Below are 18,279 nucleotides of genomic sequence, written 5' to 3' on the forward strand. Positions count from 1 at the left end.
CTGGGTTGTAAATAATAGTCTTCATTGAGCCTGGGGGCTGGGGAACCCCCGCAGGATCTTGTCCTTTATCTCCTGCCAAAACCCTCCTCCCCAGCTACTCTGCTGACTCTTCCCAGGGGGAGACTAGTTAGGCTCTTCTCATTATGAGGTGGCCCCTTCCTGCAGCACCAGCTGTGGCTCAGGGGGTGGACCCTCGGGCTCCCTGGCTGTCACGTGTCCCCAGCTTACCTCACCCTTGTGACTGCAAAATAAATCACTGCTCTCCAGTCTCCTCTTTCCCTCACCTCTTTCTTGCAGTGCCCTTGTCCTGAATTCTACTGGGTAACCAAGTCATCGTAGACAAGAGTCATTTTCTACTGGCTAAATCTCTAAACCTAATACAGTTCCTTCCACAAATAGCATCCCTTTGTGATCAAAGTGACCTCGTAGGCCTTACGGAGCAGGTGACGGAGTTCTGCATTCATTACTGGTAAATTGTCATTTTAATTTTTAGAGTTGGCATTATTTCGTTTTCATTGTTTCTCATGTACAGTGAGTCAACAAGTTTCCTTTTAAAATATGTTAGTGATGTCAGTTTTAGGAAATTTAGTAAGTAAGCCATGGCAGTTGGCTATGGCAAAAACCATGAAAAGAGGAAATGTGAAGGACTACAGTCTGGGGAATGGTGGTCCCAGTGAAAGGAACAAAGAAACAGCAGGAGGAATGGAGAGAAGGGGACAGAATGGGAGAGATGGAGTGATGGAACCAGCATGGGGTTCCAAATGGTTGGATGTGGGGGAGATGGGAGGGGCGGTCCCCACCTGTGCTTTTCTTAAATAGCCTCCCTTTGCTTGCCCCATCCTGAGCACCTATCTAAATGGGCCCTCAGCTATTATTCTCCTTATTTGGTGGCTTCATAGCAATGCTCATGATTGGCGATGAGTAATTGGTTAGTGGATTTGCTGCTCCCACCGGGCTGGCACATTCCCTCTCCTGCTCACCCTTGTCTCCGCAGGGCCTGGTGCACGGCCTGGCTGGGGCTAGGCCCTAGGTATCTGCTGGGTGGATAACTGGATGAATGGTGATTACGAAGGTTGGATGAACCTTTTTAAAATGCAGATAAAGGGGGTGCCTGGGTGGCTCAGTCAGTTAAGTGTCTGACTCTTGATTTCGGCTCAGGTCATGATCTCGGGGTCGTGAGATTGAGTCCCACTTCAGGCTCCACACTTGGCAGGGAGTCTGCTGGAGATTCTCTCTCCCTCTCCCTGTACCCCTCCCCCCCATGTACCCTCTCTCTCTCTCACATAGATAAACCTTTAGAAATAAAATAAAAATAAGGAATAAACAGGGACACAGATGAAAAGGAAGGGGAGAGGCACAGTGTGTCTGGGGTGGGGTGGGGTGAGCCACTCATGTGGGGACTGCCTGCAAATAGCAGGAAAATAGAGAGGGGAGCAGCTTACAGGTCAGAGCTCAGCAATGAAGCAACTTTTCCTCTTTGCCTCTCAGGCTGAGTTTTCTCAACAAGTTCCTTGCTTCTTTTCCTAAAACATAAGTTAAAACCTGTAAAGAATGTGAAAACACTGCCACCCAAATGTTCACTCTTCCTAAAATTTGTTGTGTACTTTCCCAGTTGTAGGCCTCTACACCTGGGGTTCTGCTCCCTGAAATTTTCTTGCCCGTGGGCCTGGAAAAATACCTGCCTGTCTGTCTATCTATCTCACACAAATAATAGACAAACGGACTTATAGGAAAATTCAAACATAGAAATATGTGTAGCAAAAGGTGAAAGAGACCTTGCCCTTAATTCTACTTCCCATAGTAAAGAGCTTGATATTATATATCCACCACTTTTTAAAGATGAATTTTTATATACAAACAAAAATTGGCAGTTTAATTTCTTGTTTTGAGAGAATGAGAGCTCACGTGAGTGGGGTTGGGAGGGTGGGGGGGGAGGGCCAGAAGTGGGGGAGAGAGAATCTTAAGCAGGCTCCATGCCCAGTGCAGAGCCCAATGAGGGGTTCAATCTCATGACCCTGAGATCATGACCTGAGCCGAAATCAAGAGTTGGACTCTTAGTCACCCAGGTGCCCTTGGAGTTTAGGATTCTTAACATAAATAATGAAATTTTAAATGTTAATATGACCACACTGTATATGCTTACTTGAAAATGTACAGAATTGTTCTGAGATACATTAAAGGTTATTTTACTTTTGGTAGATTTTGTAAAAATTACCAAACAAAAAGCTTTACTAATTCTTTTTCCATATATTTGTGACTGCCTATGCCCATCTCCGTATGTTATCTTTGACAATAGATGTTCTGTTTCCAATTTTTGCCAATCTGTTGCAAGGAAAACATTTCATTAGTATTCGAATTTGCGTTTCCATGATTCTTTTTTTTTTTTAATTTTTTTATTGTTATATTAATCACCATACATTATGTCATTAGTTTTTGATGTAGTGTTCCATGATTCATTGTTTGTGCATAACACCCAGTGCTCCACGCAGAATGTGCCCTCTTTAATACCCATCACCAGGCTAACCCATCCTCCCACCCCGTTTCCATGATTCTTACTGAGGCTGAACATTATATGTTTACTGATCAGCTATATTTCTTCTCCTGTGAGTTGCTTGTTTATAAAAATAAATATAATTTGCCTATTTACAAATTGTCTTTGCCCAGTTTTTCTTTATGTATTTGTCTTTTTCTAATTGATTTGTGGGAATTCTTTATTTATAATGGGCAGTAATCCTCTGTGGTATGTGTTTTGCATATATCTCTCTGTAACTTTCCTATCTTTCAATGTACCAAGTTTCTTAACGTATATAGAGTCAACTGTTCTTTCTCTGTCTCCCAAGATTATGTGAAAGTTTGTCTCAAGCCATATAGGGAAAGAATGATACATTTGACTATATAAGAAAATATATAATATATATTTCTTAATACATATTATATAAAATATATATTGTGCATTTATGTACATAAAAATATATAGGTATACATCAAATACTCTCTATACATATCTATATACATAAAATATTGTTTCCAGTGGATTTTTTTTTAATTTAGTTTTTGTTTCCTCACCTCAACAACCCACGGAGTGGACACTATCTATTACTATCCCACTTTACAAATAATAAGACTGAGGGACACGTAAATTAGGGCTTAGCAGCCTGCCACCTGAGCCCACATGCTTAGTCAGTACTTCATGTTGACTCCACCCAACATCCTCTCTATATATCACAAAAGCAATAAAAACTAACACAATGTGATAAAGGCACAGAAACAGCTGCTATAGATAAACAGATAACACAAAAAAAGTCATTTAACATAGAAAAGCTGAGGAACTAGAGAACACAAAGATTTCTCATAAAAGATGCTGGAAAAACTGCATTATTTTAAGTCAGTTTAAGTTCACTTTTCACATCATCCACCCAAATAAAAACTAGAAGGGAAAAAATAAATCCCTTAAAAGAGGATAATAGGTCTCTAAGGTAAGAAGAATCAAGAAAAAAAGATGGACAGTTTGGACTATGTAAAAATGTTAAATGGCTGCATGTTTTTTTAAAAATTCATTTAAAAAAGGTGACCAGTAGGCTGGGAAAAATAACTGACAAAAGTATGGCAAATAAATCTTATGAAAAACCTACATAAACTAGCAAAAAAAAAAAAAAAGGCATTAAGATCCTAACAGATGAGCAAAAGAGAAAGTACAATTTGTAAACATATATGTGAAAAAACCATTCAACCTAATTATATTAAAAGAAATGCATAATTACAAAGGGCTTCTGTTTTGCCTATTTTTTTTTAAATGATATCGCCCTTGGTGGAGTGGATGAAATCAAAGGGACATCTCACACAGTGTTGATAGAGAGTAATTCAGCACCGTTAAAATAAATGTTCATGCCCCTTTTACCTAGTAATCCCATGTCTGAGAATCTACTCTACAGATATGATCCAGAAACCTGGGGAAAATAATATGGACAATGTAGTTACTGAAGTATTCTTTTTCTTTCTTTTTTTTTTTAATATTTTATTTATTTATTTGACAGAGAGAGAGAGACAGCGAGAGAGGGAATACAAGCAGGGGGAGTGGGAGAGGGAGAAGCACACCTCCCTCTGAGCAGGGAGCCCGATGCGGGGCTCGATCCCAGGACCCTGGGATCATGACCTGAGCCGAAGGCAGACGCCCAACGACTGAGCCACCCAGGCGCCCTTTTTTTCTTTTTTTAAAGATTTTATTTTTAAGTAATCTCCACACTCAATGTGGGGCTTGAACTCACAACCCCAGGATCAAGAGTCGCCTGCTCTCCTGACTGAGCCAGCCAGGCGCCCCTGAAATATTATTCATAATAGCAAGAAAACAAACAACAAAAAAAGGAAAACAACCCAATTTTTAAGAACAGGGAATATTAAGTAATTTATGGAACAATCACTGACTAGAACATTATACACCATTAAAAATAATCGTGAAACTAATAACATTGAAAAAAAAAAAACCCTATGCCATAATATCTAGTTGTACAAGTAGAAAGAAATATAGAAATTTTAAGTTGTTTGAGGGGTGGGATTAAGTCACTATTTTCTCTAATTTCTCGGTTTACTGTGGATTTAGAAAGACCTGAGTCCCAATCCCAGGTGCACCACTCCACCGAGTTACAAAATCTTTCTATGCCTCAGTTTCCTTGCCTATAAAGGGAAGACCATAAATGTAGCCACTTCGTGGGAGTGTCTTGAGAATCAAATGAGATAACTTGACCACTGTGCCTATCACCTATCAAAAATGTTGTTCTTGGGGCACCTGGGTGGCTCAGTTGGTTAAACGACTGACTGCCTTCGGCTCAGGTCATGATCCCAGGGTCCTGGGATCGAGCCCCACATCGGACTCCCTGCTCTGCGGGAAGCCTGCTTCTCCCTCTCCCACTCCCCCTGCTTGTGTTCCCTCTCTCTCTGTCTCTCTCTCTCTGTCAATTAAATAAATAAAATCTTAAAAAAAAATGTTCTTATCATATGACAAAGTGTTAACATGTTTGCGTGGGGGGCGGGGACTGAAATGAGGAAGGTACTTCATATACATAGTGTGTATTTTCACTTGAAAGTTTAGTATGGTTAAAAGAGCTCCCTCTACTTTCGTGGGTTTCTCCTGCTTAGACACACTTACTTGTAAACCCACTTACCGAAGGGAAGATTAAAGGGAGTGAAACCTCTACTCTGAACTAGAACCATGTAAAGATACATCATCTATGGAGCTCAGCGGTAAAGGAACAAAACAGAGCCATATTAGTGAGTCCTGCAGTAGAAGCAGCAAACGTGTCTTTTTTACCTTTGCATTCTTTTTTTTTTTTTTAAAGATTTTATTTATTTATTTGAGAGAATGAGATAGAGAGAGCATGAGAGGGGGGAGGGTCAGAGGGAGAAGCAGGCTCCCTGCGGAGCAGGGAGCCCGATGCGGGACTCTATCCAGGGACTCCAGGATCATGACCTGAGCCGAAGGCAGTCGCTTAATCAACTGAGCCACCCAGGCACCCGCACCTTTGCATTCTAAAGAGAGGGGGAAGATCACATTGTTCGAGTACACTTAAAACATCAACTTCCTGCATTACTGAGCTAAATATTTTATTCTAACGAGAAATTAGAGGAAAAGGGGGAGAAAAAAACCCTAAAAACTTCATTTCTAGAAAACAGAATGGTGAAGAGACATTTCAAAGTAGCCTGTGCTTTGGCTGCGGCGAGGGCAGGGGTGGGGGCTGGGGGGTGGTTAGTGCAAAATACCGTCTAAACAGAAACCATCTAATAAGTAACTTCCTAGAAAAGCCTCTATCTTTGTCATATCTTTGAAGTTCTGCCATCTAGGCCTCATAAGCACAATGTTTGGCCCAGATACTAAGCTCTGGGACGTTATCAGGCCCTCTGCAAGAGGGGAGGGCACACTCCACATACTCATCTTCAAGGGGAGAGGGCTCTAGAACCTTCCAGGGGGGGCTAAGCACCAGTCAACTGGGTGGTTCTCTCCACGGGACTTCATACGTCCCACTCTTGGCAAAAGGAATGCACAGAAGCAGCCCTATTTGCCTTGGTTGTGAAAACAGATCTCCACTCCACGCTCCACGCCCACGGAGAGGATTTCTTTTCCCAAAAAACTCTATACATTAACTTAAAGTCAGCGTTAATGATCTTTACTTTGCAAGATGAAAAAAGTAACAGGCAGGGAAAAAAGACGATTTTTTTCAAGGTGTCAGAAGACGAGTTTCAAATTCACTTTTAGCCCCCAGAAAGCATGTATGTAGCATTAACTTATGTAGTCCTTGAATCACACACACACAAAATGTATTAATCAGGCCTTAGTCATATCGGGATTCACTGGGTATGGTAGACTTTATAGCTAAAGCAGAAGAACCTCTTCCCCCGGAGAGAGTTATTCTTCTAAGATTTTCCATCCCCATCTTTAATAATAACCAACTATGTACTTACTGCAAAGGCTTTGGCTTCTCGTGCCTCCTGGGAGCTGCTGACCTCAATCAGCAAGTCAGCCGCACTATTCTGGGGTTTGGTGCTGGCCAGAGAGGAAAACCACACTCAAGGAGCCTGGGCAGTGAGCATTTGAGCAATGCTTCACTCAGGAAGGAGGCGGGCTCTGGGCTCCAGGCTTCTGACAGCCTCCCCACAACCCCTCCCTGCTCCCTCTCCCTCCCTCCCTCTGTCTTTCACGATCTCTCTCTCTCTCTCTCTCTCACACACACACACACACACACACACACACACACACATACACAAACAGTGCAAAATCACTTCTATCCTACTGGTTCCTGAATACTTAATTTGTACCTCTCTAGAACATCAGGATTTAAAGACATAGGCTGACTAGTTTCTTGTTGTTTCAAACCTGAGATATCAAACAGAAAAAGAAGAAGAAGAAGAAGAAAAAGCCAAGCTGTCTTCAAAGGTGAGTTTGCCCTGAAGCCTCAGGGCCCCTCACTTGCCATAACCTGTGGGTTGTAGAGAGTTCTAAGTGGGATGGGGAAGTCAGGTTATGATCAGGAAGCATTTCAAAGCCAGCAGTTCTAGTGAGCTGACTAAAAATGTTCTCAGAGATAAAGCATCTAAACCTCCAAGCCTCTGGTAATTTGTTGTAATTTCGTTTTTTCATTCTAAAGATTTTCATACCTAATTTTGAATTCAGAGAGTTTCCAAAATTATATGAGCACTCTCGCAAAACCTGAGGTCCACGTTCCCTGCTACTATGGATGTTCTACCCACCCTAATGATAATGAGATTACCCGTAAAAACATGGAAGAAATTTGTGAAGGTAAACAAGCAGCATGTGTTCTATCTACACTCACAAAGAACTGCAGTCAACGGGGCTAGGCTGAGCTTAGTCACTGCCATAAGCTGGAGTTTACTTGCGATTTTACTGGATAATAGGTGTGGAAAGTGGCCAAGTATCTCTTACACGGCAGAGAGCTCTTACTTAGGAGGCAGTATGAGTTTGCAGAGCCTCAGGGACACTGAATCCACCCCTCATAGGCAGACTTTGCCTCTCTAATGGCAGATCACAGTAAGGAGCTGTGGTCATGCAGCTCAGAGCTGGCTGTCCCCTGTGAGAGCTGTTATTACAACGGTGGCCCCATGCACCCTGGCAAACGCTGCTACCTTTGGTGGCCTTCCCTCTTTGCCTTAAAGAAAGCAAGAGACATAATGCATGGGACCGGTTCTCACTGAAGAATATCCATCTTCCCGGGGAATAAATGGACCTAACTCATCCAGGTGCCCAACCCCCGGGCACAGCACCACGGCAGAGACACGGGAGATGGTGTAGTTGGGACTCTGCAAGTGACAAAAGTCCCAACCTCACTTAAGCAAAAGAGCAAATTTATTGGCTTGACTAACTGGAAAGTCTAGGGATGAATTCAAGCTGGCTTTAAGCCAGGAGACCTGGAGATTCCAAAGTCATCAGGAATCTGCTTTCATCACCTTTCGGCTCTGCTTCCCCAAGTTTGATGCGTTCAAATATGGTGCTCTTGGGATGGGAAAGCCTTTCCCGGTAGCATTCCATGATGAGAAGTCTGTGGCATTCAAGACCTCAGAAGATAGGTACTCCTCAGAAAAGAAACCTCAGCGTGAGACACTGTCCAGCCCCGTGGCAAGGGAGAAGGACCTGGGTGACTGACAGCCCCTCTAGTTATAAGAAGAGCAGTTCCCAAAAGAAAAAAAAAAAATGCTGGACAGGCAAAAAGATACAAGCTAGTGCCTTAGATTAAGCCTTTCATGTGATTGCGTCTTAATTTCCCAGTTAGACTGTAAATCTATTATCAGAAGGACGTACGTACACAGTGTTAAGAGTGGCTATCTCTGAATATTGTGGGTCATTTATTTTTTTAAATTCACACTGTATCTTCTAAATTTTCTAAAAATAATAAAAATTATTAAATTGTACAATAACAATACATTGAAATAAGTTGTTGTATGCTAAACAAATCCTGCTTACAAGCAAAAATATGTATAGAATATCTATGAATAAATCTGGTAAGGAAATTACAATCACCCCCCAAAAATCTACAACATTTTACTGAACAACAGAACAGAGGACTGGATGAAAAAACATACCATGATATTCCAATTAGATATTCATTCTCCACAAAATAATTATATACATGTATTTTAATTCCAACAAAAATTCTAACAGGATTAAGAGGTGTGAAAAACTGCTTTATAAAACTATCCTAGGGGCGCCTGGGTGGCTCAGATAGTTAAGCATCTGCCTTCGGCTCAGGTCATGATCCCAGGGTTCTGGGATCGAGCCCCACATTGGGCTCCTGGCTCAGTGAGGAGCCTGCTTCTCCCTCTCCCTCTGCCTCTCTCCCTGCTCATGCTTTCTCTCTCCCTCTCTGTATCTCTGTATCTCAAATGAATAAATAAAATCTTTAAAAATAAATAAATAAAACTATTCTAAAATGCACCTGGTAGAATAATTGATTCTTCTCTATAAAAGATATAGAATAATTTATTCTTCTCTGTAGAAGAAAATTGTTGAAAAAATATGAAAAGGGACTTGTACTGCCAGATATTAAAAACAGACCACAGAAGTAAAATAATTGCAATGTTGTGGTTCAGGAATAGAAACATCGTCAACGGATCACAACAAAACCCAAAAATAAGAATCAAGATAAAGATAGCATTACTAATCTAAGGATACGAAATGGATTGTTTTTAAAAATGGCACTGGGAAAATTGGCTAATCATTTGGAAAAAAAAAAAAAAGACTCCTACCTCATACCATGTCCCCAAATGATTTCTGATAGAATAAAAATTTAAGTGGCGAAAAAAAAAAAGCAGCATTATCAGAACTAGAAGGAAAGAGAGGAGATTGTATATCTGAACAAGGTGAGAAAGGTCTCTCTGAGCCCACATACAAAGGCAGAATACATAAAAAAAGAAACAGATTTGACTTTGAAAATAAAAAACCTCTGTAAACAATGAAAATCCTATAAATAAAACATAAATGCCAATGACAAAATGAGACAAACATCTCTGTACAAACTTTGGTTCAGTTATTCCATTTGTAGGAATGTATCCTATGAAAATAATCATGAATGAATGCAAAGCTGCATATGCAGGAGTTATAAGCTTATCCTTGGTTGTAACAATGACAATAAAGGAAATAATTAAAAGTCTAATTGGTTACATTATGGTATATCCATGTAATTAAACATCATGCAGCCATTAAAAGTGATATTATATCAATACTCCCTATGACATAGATGTAAAAATCCTTAACAAAATACCAACAAACCAAATCTAGCAACATATATAAGGGATTATATACCATGACCAATGGGGTTTGTCCCAGGAATTCAAGGTTGGTCCAACATATGACAACCAATCAATGTAATACACCTTACTAATAGAATGAAGGACAAAACCACAGGATTGTCCCAACAGAGGCAGAAAAATCATTTCACAAAATCCAATGCACTTTCATAATAAAAATATTCAATAAACCAGGAATAAAAGGGAAACTCCTCAACCCGATAAAGGGCAACTATAAACACCACATTTAATGGTGAAAATCTGAAAGCTTTCCTCTAACATCAGAAACAAGATAAAGGGCAACTATAAACATCACACTTAATGGTGAAAATCTGAAAACTTTCCTCTAGCATCAGAAACATCTCTGCTCTAAAGAAAAAAAAAAGAAAGAAAAGAAAAGAAGAAAAGAAACATCTCTGCTCTCACCACTTCTGGTCAGAATTATATTGGAGTCTTTAGCCAGGGAAATTGGGCAATAAAAAGAAAGGCATCCAGATTGGTAGAAAAAGTGTAACTATCCCTATTATCTAATGATCTTCTATGTAGAAAATCTCAAAAAAAATCTATAATAAAACAGAGCTAATAAACTTATTCAGCAAGATTGTAAGATACAAGATCATTATATAAAAATCATTTTCAATTCTATACACTTGCAATGAACAATCCAAAATATTAAGAAAGCAATTCTATTTACAATAACACCAAAAGGAAAAGAATATTTAGTAATATATTTAACAAAATACGTGCAAGAGTTGTACACTAAAAACTATAAAACATTGAAAAACATTAAAGAAATGTTAAATGGACAGACATCTCATGTTCATGTACTTTAAGGCTTAAGAGGGCAACACTCCTCAAACTGATCTACAGATTCAATGCAATCCCTATCAAAACTCCAGTTGCTCTTTTTACAGAAATTGACAAGCTAATTCTATAACTCATATGGAAATGCAAGGGACTCAGAATAATCAAAACTATCTTGACAAGGATAATGAAGTCAAAAGACTCACAGTTCCTACTTTTAAAACTTACTACAAAGCTATAGCAATCAACACTGTGTAGTATTAACACAAGGATAGATACATGTAGATCTGTAAAACAGAACTGACAGTCCAGAAATGAACCCATACATTTATGGAAGGTGATTTTTGACATGAGTGCCAAGACCATTCAATGGGGTAAGAATAGTCTTTTCAATAAATGGTGCTGGGGCAACTGGATATCCATATACAAAAGAATGAAACTAGACTACTATTTCATATCATATACAAAATTACTTCAAAGATGTAAAGCTAAAAATATAAAAATCTTAGAAGAAAACCTAAGTGTAAAACTTCATGATCTTGTTTTCTTAGAGATATTAAACACAAGCAACAAACAAAAAATTATATAAATTGGCTTCATAAAAATTAAAAACTTTTGTACTTCAAGGGGCAGCGAAAAGATAACCCACATAATGGAAGAAAATATTTGCAAATCATATATCTGGTATATGGGTCTGTTCTCCAGGACACGTAAAGAACTCTTGCAGCTCAATAATAAAAGGACAAATAACTAACAAATGGGCAAAGGATTCAGACAGACATTTCTCCAAAGAAAACATAAAATATACAAATGGCCAATAAGCACATAAAAAGTGTTCACCATCATTAGGCATTAGAGACAGGCAAATCAAAGCTACAGTGAGATACCACTTCACACCTGCTAGTGATGGGTACAGACAAACAGAAGATAACAAGTGTTGACAAGGATGTGGAGAAATCAGAACCCTCACCCATTGTTTGTGGGAATGTAAAATGGTGTGACTGCTGTGAAAAAAGTTTGGCAGTCCCTCAAAAAGTTAAGCACAGAGTTGCCATTATGGCCCACGATTCTACTCCTTGACCCTAAAAAACTGAAAATAAGAATTCAAACAGAAATCTGTACATGAATATTCATAGCAGCACTATTTGCGATAGCCAAACGGTGGGGGAAAAAACTCAAATATTCATCAACAGATGAATGGATAAACATAATGTACATTCATACAATGGGATATTATCAGTAAAAAGGAATAAAGTAAAAAATAATAAAGGAATGAAATGCTCATACATACTACAACATAGATGAACCTCGAAAATTTTATATTGAGTGAAAAAAACCAGACACAAAAAGCCGCATACTGTATGGGTACATTCATATGAAATTTCCAGAATGGGCAAATCCATAAACACAGAAAGTAGATTAGTGGTTTCCATGAGATGAAGGGAGGGACACAAGGGGGGAGTGACTGCTAACAGCTCCAGGATTTTTTTGGGGGGGTGGGTAACGAAAATGTTCTGGAATTTGATAGTGGTGACTGTTGTGCAAGTTTGTGAATATACAAGAGAATCACTGTACTGTACACTTGAAAAAAGGTGAATTTTATGGTAGGTGAATTACATCTCAATTTCTAGAGTAATACTGTAAAATATTTGATCATATGGAATAATGATAATATATTTAGTGGAAAATAGACTATAAATGGTGTATATGGTAGGAGGCCATATTTACTTAGGTAAAAGAAAAAGAGACTTAGAGAAACTTTATATATTAAAAATGGCTATTCTTGGCACCCTTGTTGAAGATTAGTTGGCTGTAGATGCATGGATTTATGTCTCAGGTCTCTATTCTATTCTATTGGTTTATATGTCTGTCTTTATGCCAGTACCATACTGTTTTGATTACTATAGCTTTGTAGTATATTTTGTTTTATTTTAAGATTTTATTTATTTATTTATTTATTTATTTATTTATTTATTTATTTATTTATTTAGAGAGCGAGAACATGAATGGGAAATATGATGCCCCATCTTTGTTCTTCTCTCTCAGGATTGATTTGGCTATTCATGTTTTCTTTGTGGTTCCATATGCATTTTAGAATTTTTTTTTACTTCTACAAAAAATACCACTGGGATTTTGATAGGCTTTGCAATGAATCTGTAATGGGGAAAGGATAGTTTTTTTTCAACAAATGGTGTTGGAGAAACCAGATATCCACATGCAAAAGAATGAGATTGGACCCTTATCCTATACATCAAATTAACTCAAAATGGATTAAAGACTTAAACGTAAGACCCAGAACTGTAAGACCCCTAGAAAGAAACAGGGCAAAACCTTTGTGACATTGGTCTTGGTAATGATTTCATGCATATGACACCAAAACCACAGGCAACAAAAACAAAAATAAACCAGTAGAACTCTATCAAACTAAAAAGGCTTCTGCACACAAAGGAAAAACAATCAACAAAGTAAAAAGGCAACCCACAGGATGGGAGAAAATATTTGCAGACCATAAATCTGATAAGGGGTTAATCTCCAAAATATACAAGGATCTCTTACAACTCAAGAGTAAACAAACAAAACAAAAAACCGCCCAATACTTGATAAAAAGATGGGCTAAGGACTTGAATAGACATTTCTTCAAAGACATACAAATAGCCAACAGATATGGGAAAAAATGGTCAACATCACTAATCGTCAGGGAAATGCAGATCAAAATCACAGTGAGATATCACCTCACACCTGCTGGGATGACTATTATAAAAAACAAAACAAAAACCCGAACGACAGTGTTGGTGAGGATGTGGAGCAGTTGGAACTCTTGTACATTACTGGTGAGAATACAAAATGGTACAGCCACAATGGAATAGTGTATAGAAGTTCCTCAAAAAATTAAAAATAGAACTACCATATGATCTATTTGGTATCATGGAATGGAAATACCATTTCTGGGTATTTATCCAAAAGAATTGAGAACAGGATCTCTAAGAGATATTAGTACTCCTGTGTTTACTGCAGCACTATTCACAATAGTGAAGATGTGGAAACAACCTGAATGTCCATTGACAGATGAATGGATAAAGAAGATGTGAAATATACATACGATGGAATAGTATTCAGCCTTAAAAAAGAAGGCAATTCTGCAATATTTAACAACCTGGATGAACCTTGAGGACATTCTGCTAAGTGAAATAAAGGAGTCACAGAAAGAAAAAAACTGCATAATTCCACTTACATGAGGTATCTAAAATAGTCAAATTCATAGAATCAAAGAGTGGAATGGTGGTTGCCAGGAGCTGAAGGAAAGGGGAAATGGGGAGTTACTAATCAATGAGCATAAAGTTTTAGCCAAGCAAGATGAATAAATTCCAGAGATCTGCTCTACAATATTGTACCTATATAAGTCAACAATAATATATTGTACACTTAAAAATTTGCTAAGAGGGTAGAGTTCATGTTAAGTGTTCTTATCACAATAAAATAAAATGCAATAAAATAAATTACTAAAAAGAGACATTTATCTCTGGTTGGTAGTGTTAACTTCCTTTATGCTTTAAAGATTCTTCTCCACTAATTGTAATGAATATGTAGGAGTTTTATAATTTAAAAAATACTATTTAAGCATAAGAGCAATTATCTGTCATTATTTGTGACTGATGGCTGATACTGCAGAAAGTAAGTTCATTTGACCCAAGGAAGACTTTCTTAATTGCAGAAGTAATTAAAGCCTGGATGAGACGTCCTCTGCAGAGACCATGAAATCTCTATTCTTGGAGGTCTAAGAACAGGGTAAGATGATGGCCTACAATGGCATGTTCAGATGCTCATTTGCATGGAGGCTGGGCAGTGTCAGGGTGGTCTAGCTCCAAGAGCTGGATCAATGAATCCAGACCAATGCTGAAGGAAACCTCTGTGCAGGCTGAGCTCCTAAGTGCTTCAGTGGGAAACCTGTCAGCTCTCCACAAAACAGAATTTCCTAAAACTTAACCAAAAATCAAAGCCTAAAAGTGCTCTGTTTTGGTCTTGCAAAATAAATTTATCAACTCTAAAAATAACTAGGACAAAGCCAAAAGACGAAAGTGACTCTGAATGGGTTTCAAAGACATGTGTGTCAAATTTTTGCAAAGACTGTCACAGTCAGATCCTTAGGACTCTGGCATTAGCAGAGAAGTGCCCAGGAGAAATTCTTATGATGCGGCATGAAAGGACACATGTCCAGGGGCGAAAATGGTGAAGATCTTATCTTCATGGGTCTCTAAGCTTCATCCAGCCATCAACAGATCCAGTGTCTATTACTGGAAAATGAGTATAAATATAAATTGCTTGTCTGATGAATTCAGTGGTCATAATGAATACGTTAATCTACTAAATACAATCTGAAACTTGACATTTGCATGCAGTGTAGAAATACGTTGCCCTTCTTTGTAAATATCTATAAAGCCTGACCGTAAACACTCATTCTGACTAAGAGGAACCTGACTTCTATGTTAACCTAACCATCTCTTTCGATGACTTTTTAATTTAGTTCTAAAGCATAACATTTCATTGTGAGAAATTGCACAGAGAGAAGTAATTACAGAGGGGGGCACAGTGTACTGGACAAGTGGTGGTTAGTGAAGCTGGCCTTCTTCTGAGCTATGAGGCAAGGTTCATCACATCCTCCCCAAGAAAACATCAAAGGGGAGGCTCTTTCTGCAAACGCATAGCTAAGGAACAAGAAGTTTGCTGGCTTACAAGTTACCATACGCTGATGTTTTCTTTTTGAAAGGCACTCCTGGGGTGCCAGATCAATTTGCACGCCTGAATTCTGAGAGGTCACGTAGCCAAGAGGCATGCCTGGCTCTGGGGATGGACCCTCTCTGCTGTTCTCCCACCCCGGCACTGACCACCTTCTGCGTTGAGTCATATACCTGCTGCCCACACTTCACTTCCCTCCCGGGCGGGAGTGAGAATGCTGAGTGAGGCTATGCATATGTTTGAATTTGTTTAATTAGCCAGGAATAGGAAAGCAGCAACTCTTTTGGTTTCCAAGCAGATGTGAAACTAATTTTGGGAAAGAACAAGAGCCCCAGAGAGTCTGAAGAGTGACTCAGCCTCAGTCCCTCACAAGTTCCATCACACTTGGGGACGTGCCCATCAGCAACTCTCCTGCCATCAGGATTCTGAATCTGAACGAGGCCTCTCAGACCTCTATTCTTCTTCTGGTTGTCCCATTACCACCCTCCCTCGCAGCCTGGTGTGCTCCCTAGTCTCAGGTTCTTTCCCTCCCCTGCCAGACTCACGGCCTCCCACCGCCCATTTGGACACCAAAATCCTTCCACCATGCTCCCCACCAGTCCCTGGATGCCTTTACTCTGGCCCTGCTGGGTCAGCCACCAATCAGGGACTCCCAAACCATACATTCTTTGTTCCTGACCTGGGTCTCCAAATGGAACTATAAAGACAGAGCCTGCCTGAGGCCATGTGGCCCTAGTTATCTCTGAGCAACTGATTTATTTAACTCTAACAGGCTTCTTGTTGAACCTTCCAAAAAAGCATTTATGTTAAGAATATCTTGGTCAGGTTTAATTCAGAAAGGGAGGGTCATTAGCTTGACTGTGAGCATGGGTCAAGCAGTCTTCTCCAAGTCAGCCTTAGCATTAACAAAGCTGATCTCCGATCTCCATGGGTCTGATTCCTGACTTGTGTTCCTTTTTTTTTTTTTTAAGATTTTATTTACTTATGAGAGAGAGAGAGAGAGCATGAACTGGGGGAGAGGCAGAGGAAGAGGGAGAAGCAGACTCCCCACTGAGCCGAGAGCCTGACACGGGGCTCGATCCCAGACCCCAAGATGAAGACCTGAGCCGAAGGCAGACACTTAACCCACTGAGCCACCCAGGCACCCCCGACTCATGTTTCTTTGCTGATTTTGAACTATATTTGTGATGGTGGGGGTGGGGAAGAATGATGTCAACAGTAATTTTCCAAACCCCCAACAACCACCTTTGATCTCTGGTCCCACCTTCCCCTGTGTGCAAAGAGGGCCGTCCCTAAATCCACAGTAAGTGGAAAGAAGAAATGAATACAGATAAAAGCATCAGTTAATGAGATGAAAACGTTTTTTTAGAATGGTCTTGAAGATTAAAAAAAACTGAAATTAAAAACAAGAGAGAAGATGTAATTACATGTATGGATTTGTAAACTAGGCCAAACAGATAATTTTCTAGGAAAACACAGATTACCAAAATTAACTCAAGAAAGAAACAAGCAGTCACACAGAGAAAAGGCAAAGGATAAGAAAAGGCAATTCACAAAAGGAAAAATACTAATAAAGATGTAAAAAGATGCTTAGTCTACCTAGTATCCAACAAACATGAACTAAATCAATGGAATATTTTTAAGTCCATCTCATGGACTAATATATTTGAAAGGGATAAAAGTGTTCAGCAAAAATGTGGGAAATGCACACTTTCACACACTTGTGTGTATGGCTCCTGGGAGACAGCTGGAGTGGAGATTGTAAAGGAGACTTTTCATATTTTACTCTACTTCTATATTTGAATTTTTGTAAGAATGTGTTTTTTGTTTTATACCTGAAATTTTAACAGTGGAGTTCCTAAGTCCGTATGGGCACAAGGATTGATACCAAAATACTTACTGTATGTTTAAGATTGGAGAACAAAGTAATTTGAAATGAGGATATAGATCGTAAAGTAGTTTATGGATCTTAAACATGGGTAAAGAAAAGGAGAAATAGCAAAATAAACAGCAAAGTACAGACTGGATATGATATAGAAAACCACACATGCAAAAACATTAGCTCCCTGAGGACAAAAACTCTGTTCTATTCACTGCATATGCCTCTGCCCCTTGCAGAGTGCCCAGTGCAGAATACTTAGTAAAGTAAATGTTTGTTAAATAAATGAAAGAAAAAATGGGACTAAAGAATATCAGAAGGTACTCTGGGAATTTCGATTTCAAAAGAAACAAATGAAACAATTCTGTTCACATATATTTCACAAATTTGAAATGTAAAATTATTTTCACTGAAATTCTGTTATATTCTTAATATAATCATTAAGTTTGGGGGTGCCTGAGTGGCTCAGTCGGTTAAGCGTCTGCCTTCGGCTCAGGTCATGATCCCAGAGTCCTGGGATCGAGCCCCGCATCGGGCTCCCTGCTTCTCCCTCTCCCACTCCCCCTGCTTGTGTTCCCTCTCTCACTGTGTCTCTCTCTATCAAAAAAATAAATAAAATCTTTAAAATATATATATATATAATCATTAAGTTTGGAATTTATACTTGCACTGGCATTTTTCTGCAGCTGATCTTCAATTAAAAGAATGTGGTTCATCTTGGTTAGTCTTATTACTGCGTTTTCACAATGTAGTGTCATAATACTCATAAGCTGGTATTTATATTTGTTAAAATTCACAATTTTCACCTTTTTTTATTTTGTAGCATTATTATCAGTTCAGGAAAATTAACGTAGCAAAGTGGTTTAATGAAATGTAAAAGTCAGGTTGCGAGTGATATAAATATGACTCTTAACAATGATAAGATCACTAATGAACAGGACTAAAATGCAAGATGGAGAGATGTATGCCCTGTATGTCAAGTGATATGCCACATAGGCTGTTAAGAAAGGGAAGTGCAAATAGGAGGTACACTGGAAAAGGCTGAAAAATTGGAATTTATTGGACCATTCCTC

General features: G+C 39.0%; 1 protein-coding gene across 4 annotated transcripts in view; it reads right to left on the reverse strand.

Moving 5' to 3' along the window:
* The window catches only part of SPECC1 (sperm antigen with calponin homology and coiled-coil domains 1), a 276,684-nt gene that overhangs the window by 213,570 nt on the left and 44,835 nt on the right, over nucleotides 1-18,279 (reverse strand). The window contains exon 1 of one of the 4 annotated variants that reach the window (XM_064583454.1): nucleotides 6,454-6,575. The exons of the other annotated variants lie outside the window; for them this stretch is intronic. The gene's annotated coding sequence lies outside the window, so the exon portion shown is untranslated. Of the gene's footprint in view, nucleotides 1-6,453; nucleotides 6,576-18,279 lie in introns of those variants that run through there. 4 annotated transcript variants of the gene reach the window in all.

Source organism: Mirounga angustirostris, unplaced genomic scaffold (genome assembly GCF_029215605.1).
Source record: "Mirounga angustirostris isolate CCGP_5_RB_7025 unplaced genomic scaffold, mMirAng1.0.hap1 SCAF_17, whole genome shotgun sequence".
NCBI lineage: Eukaryota > Metazoa > Chordata > Mammalia > Carnivora > Phocidae > Mirounga > Mirounga angustirostris.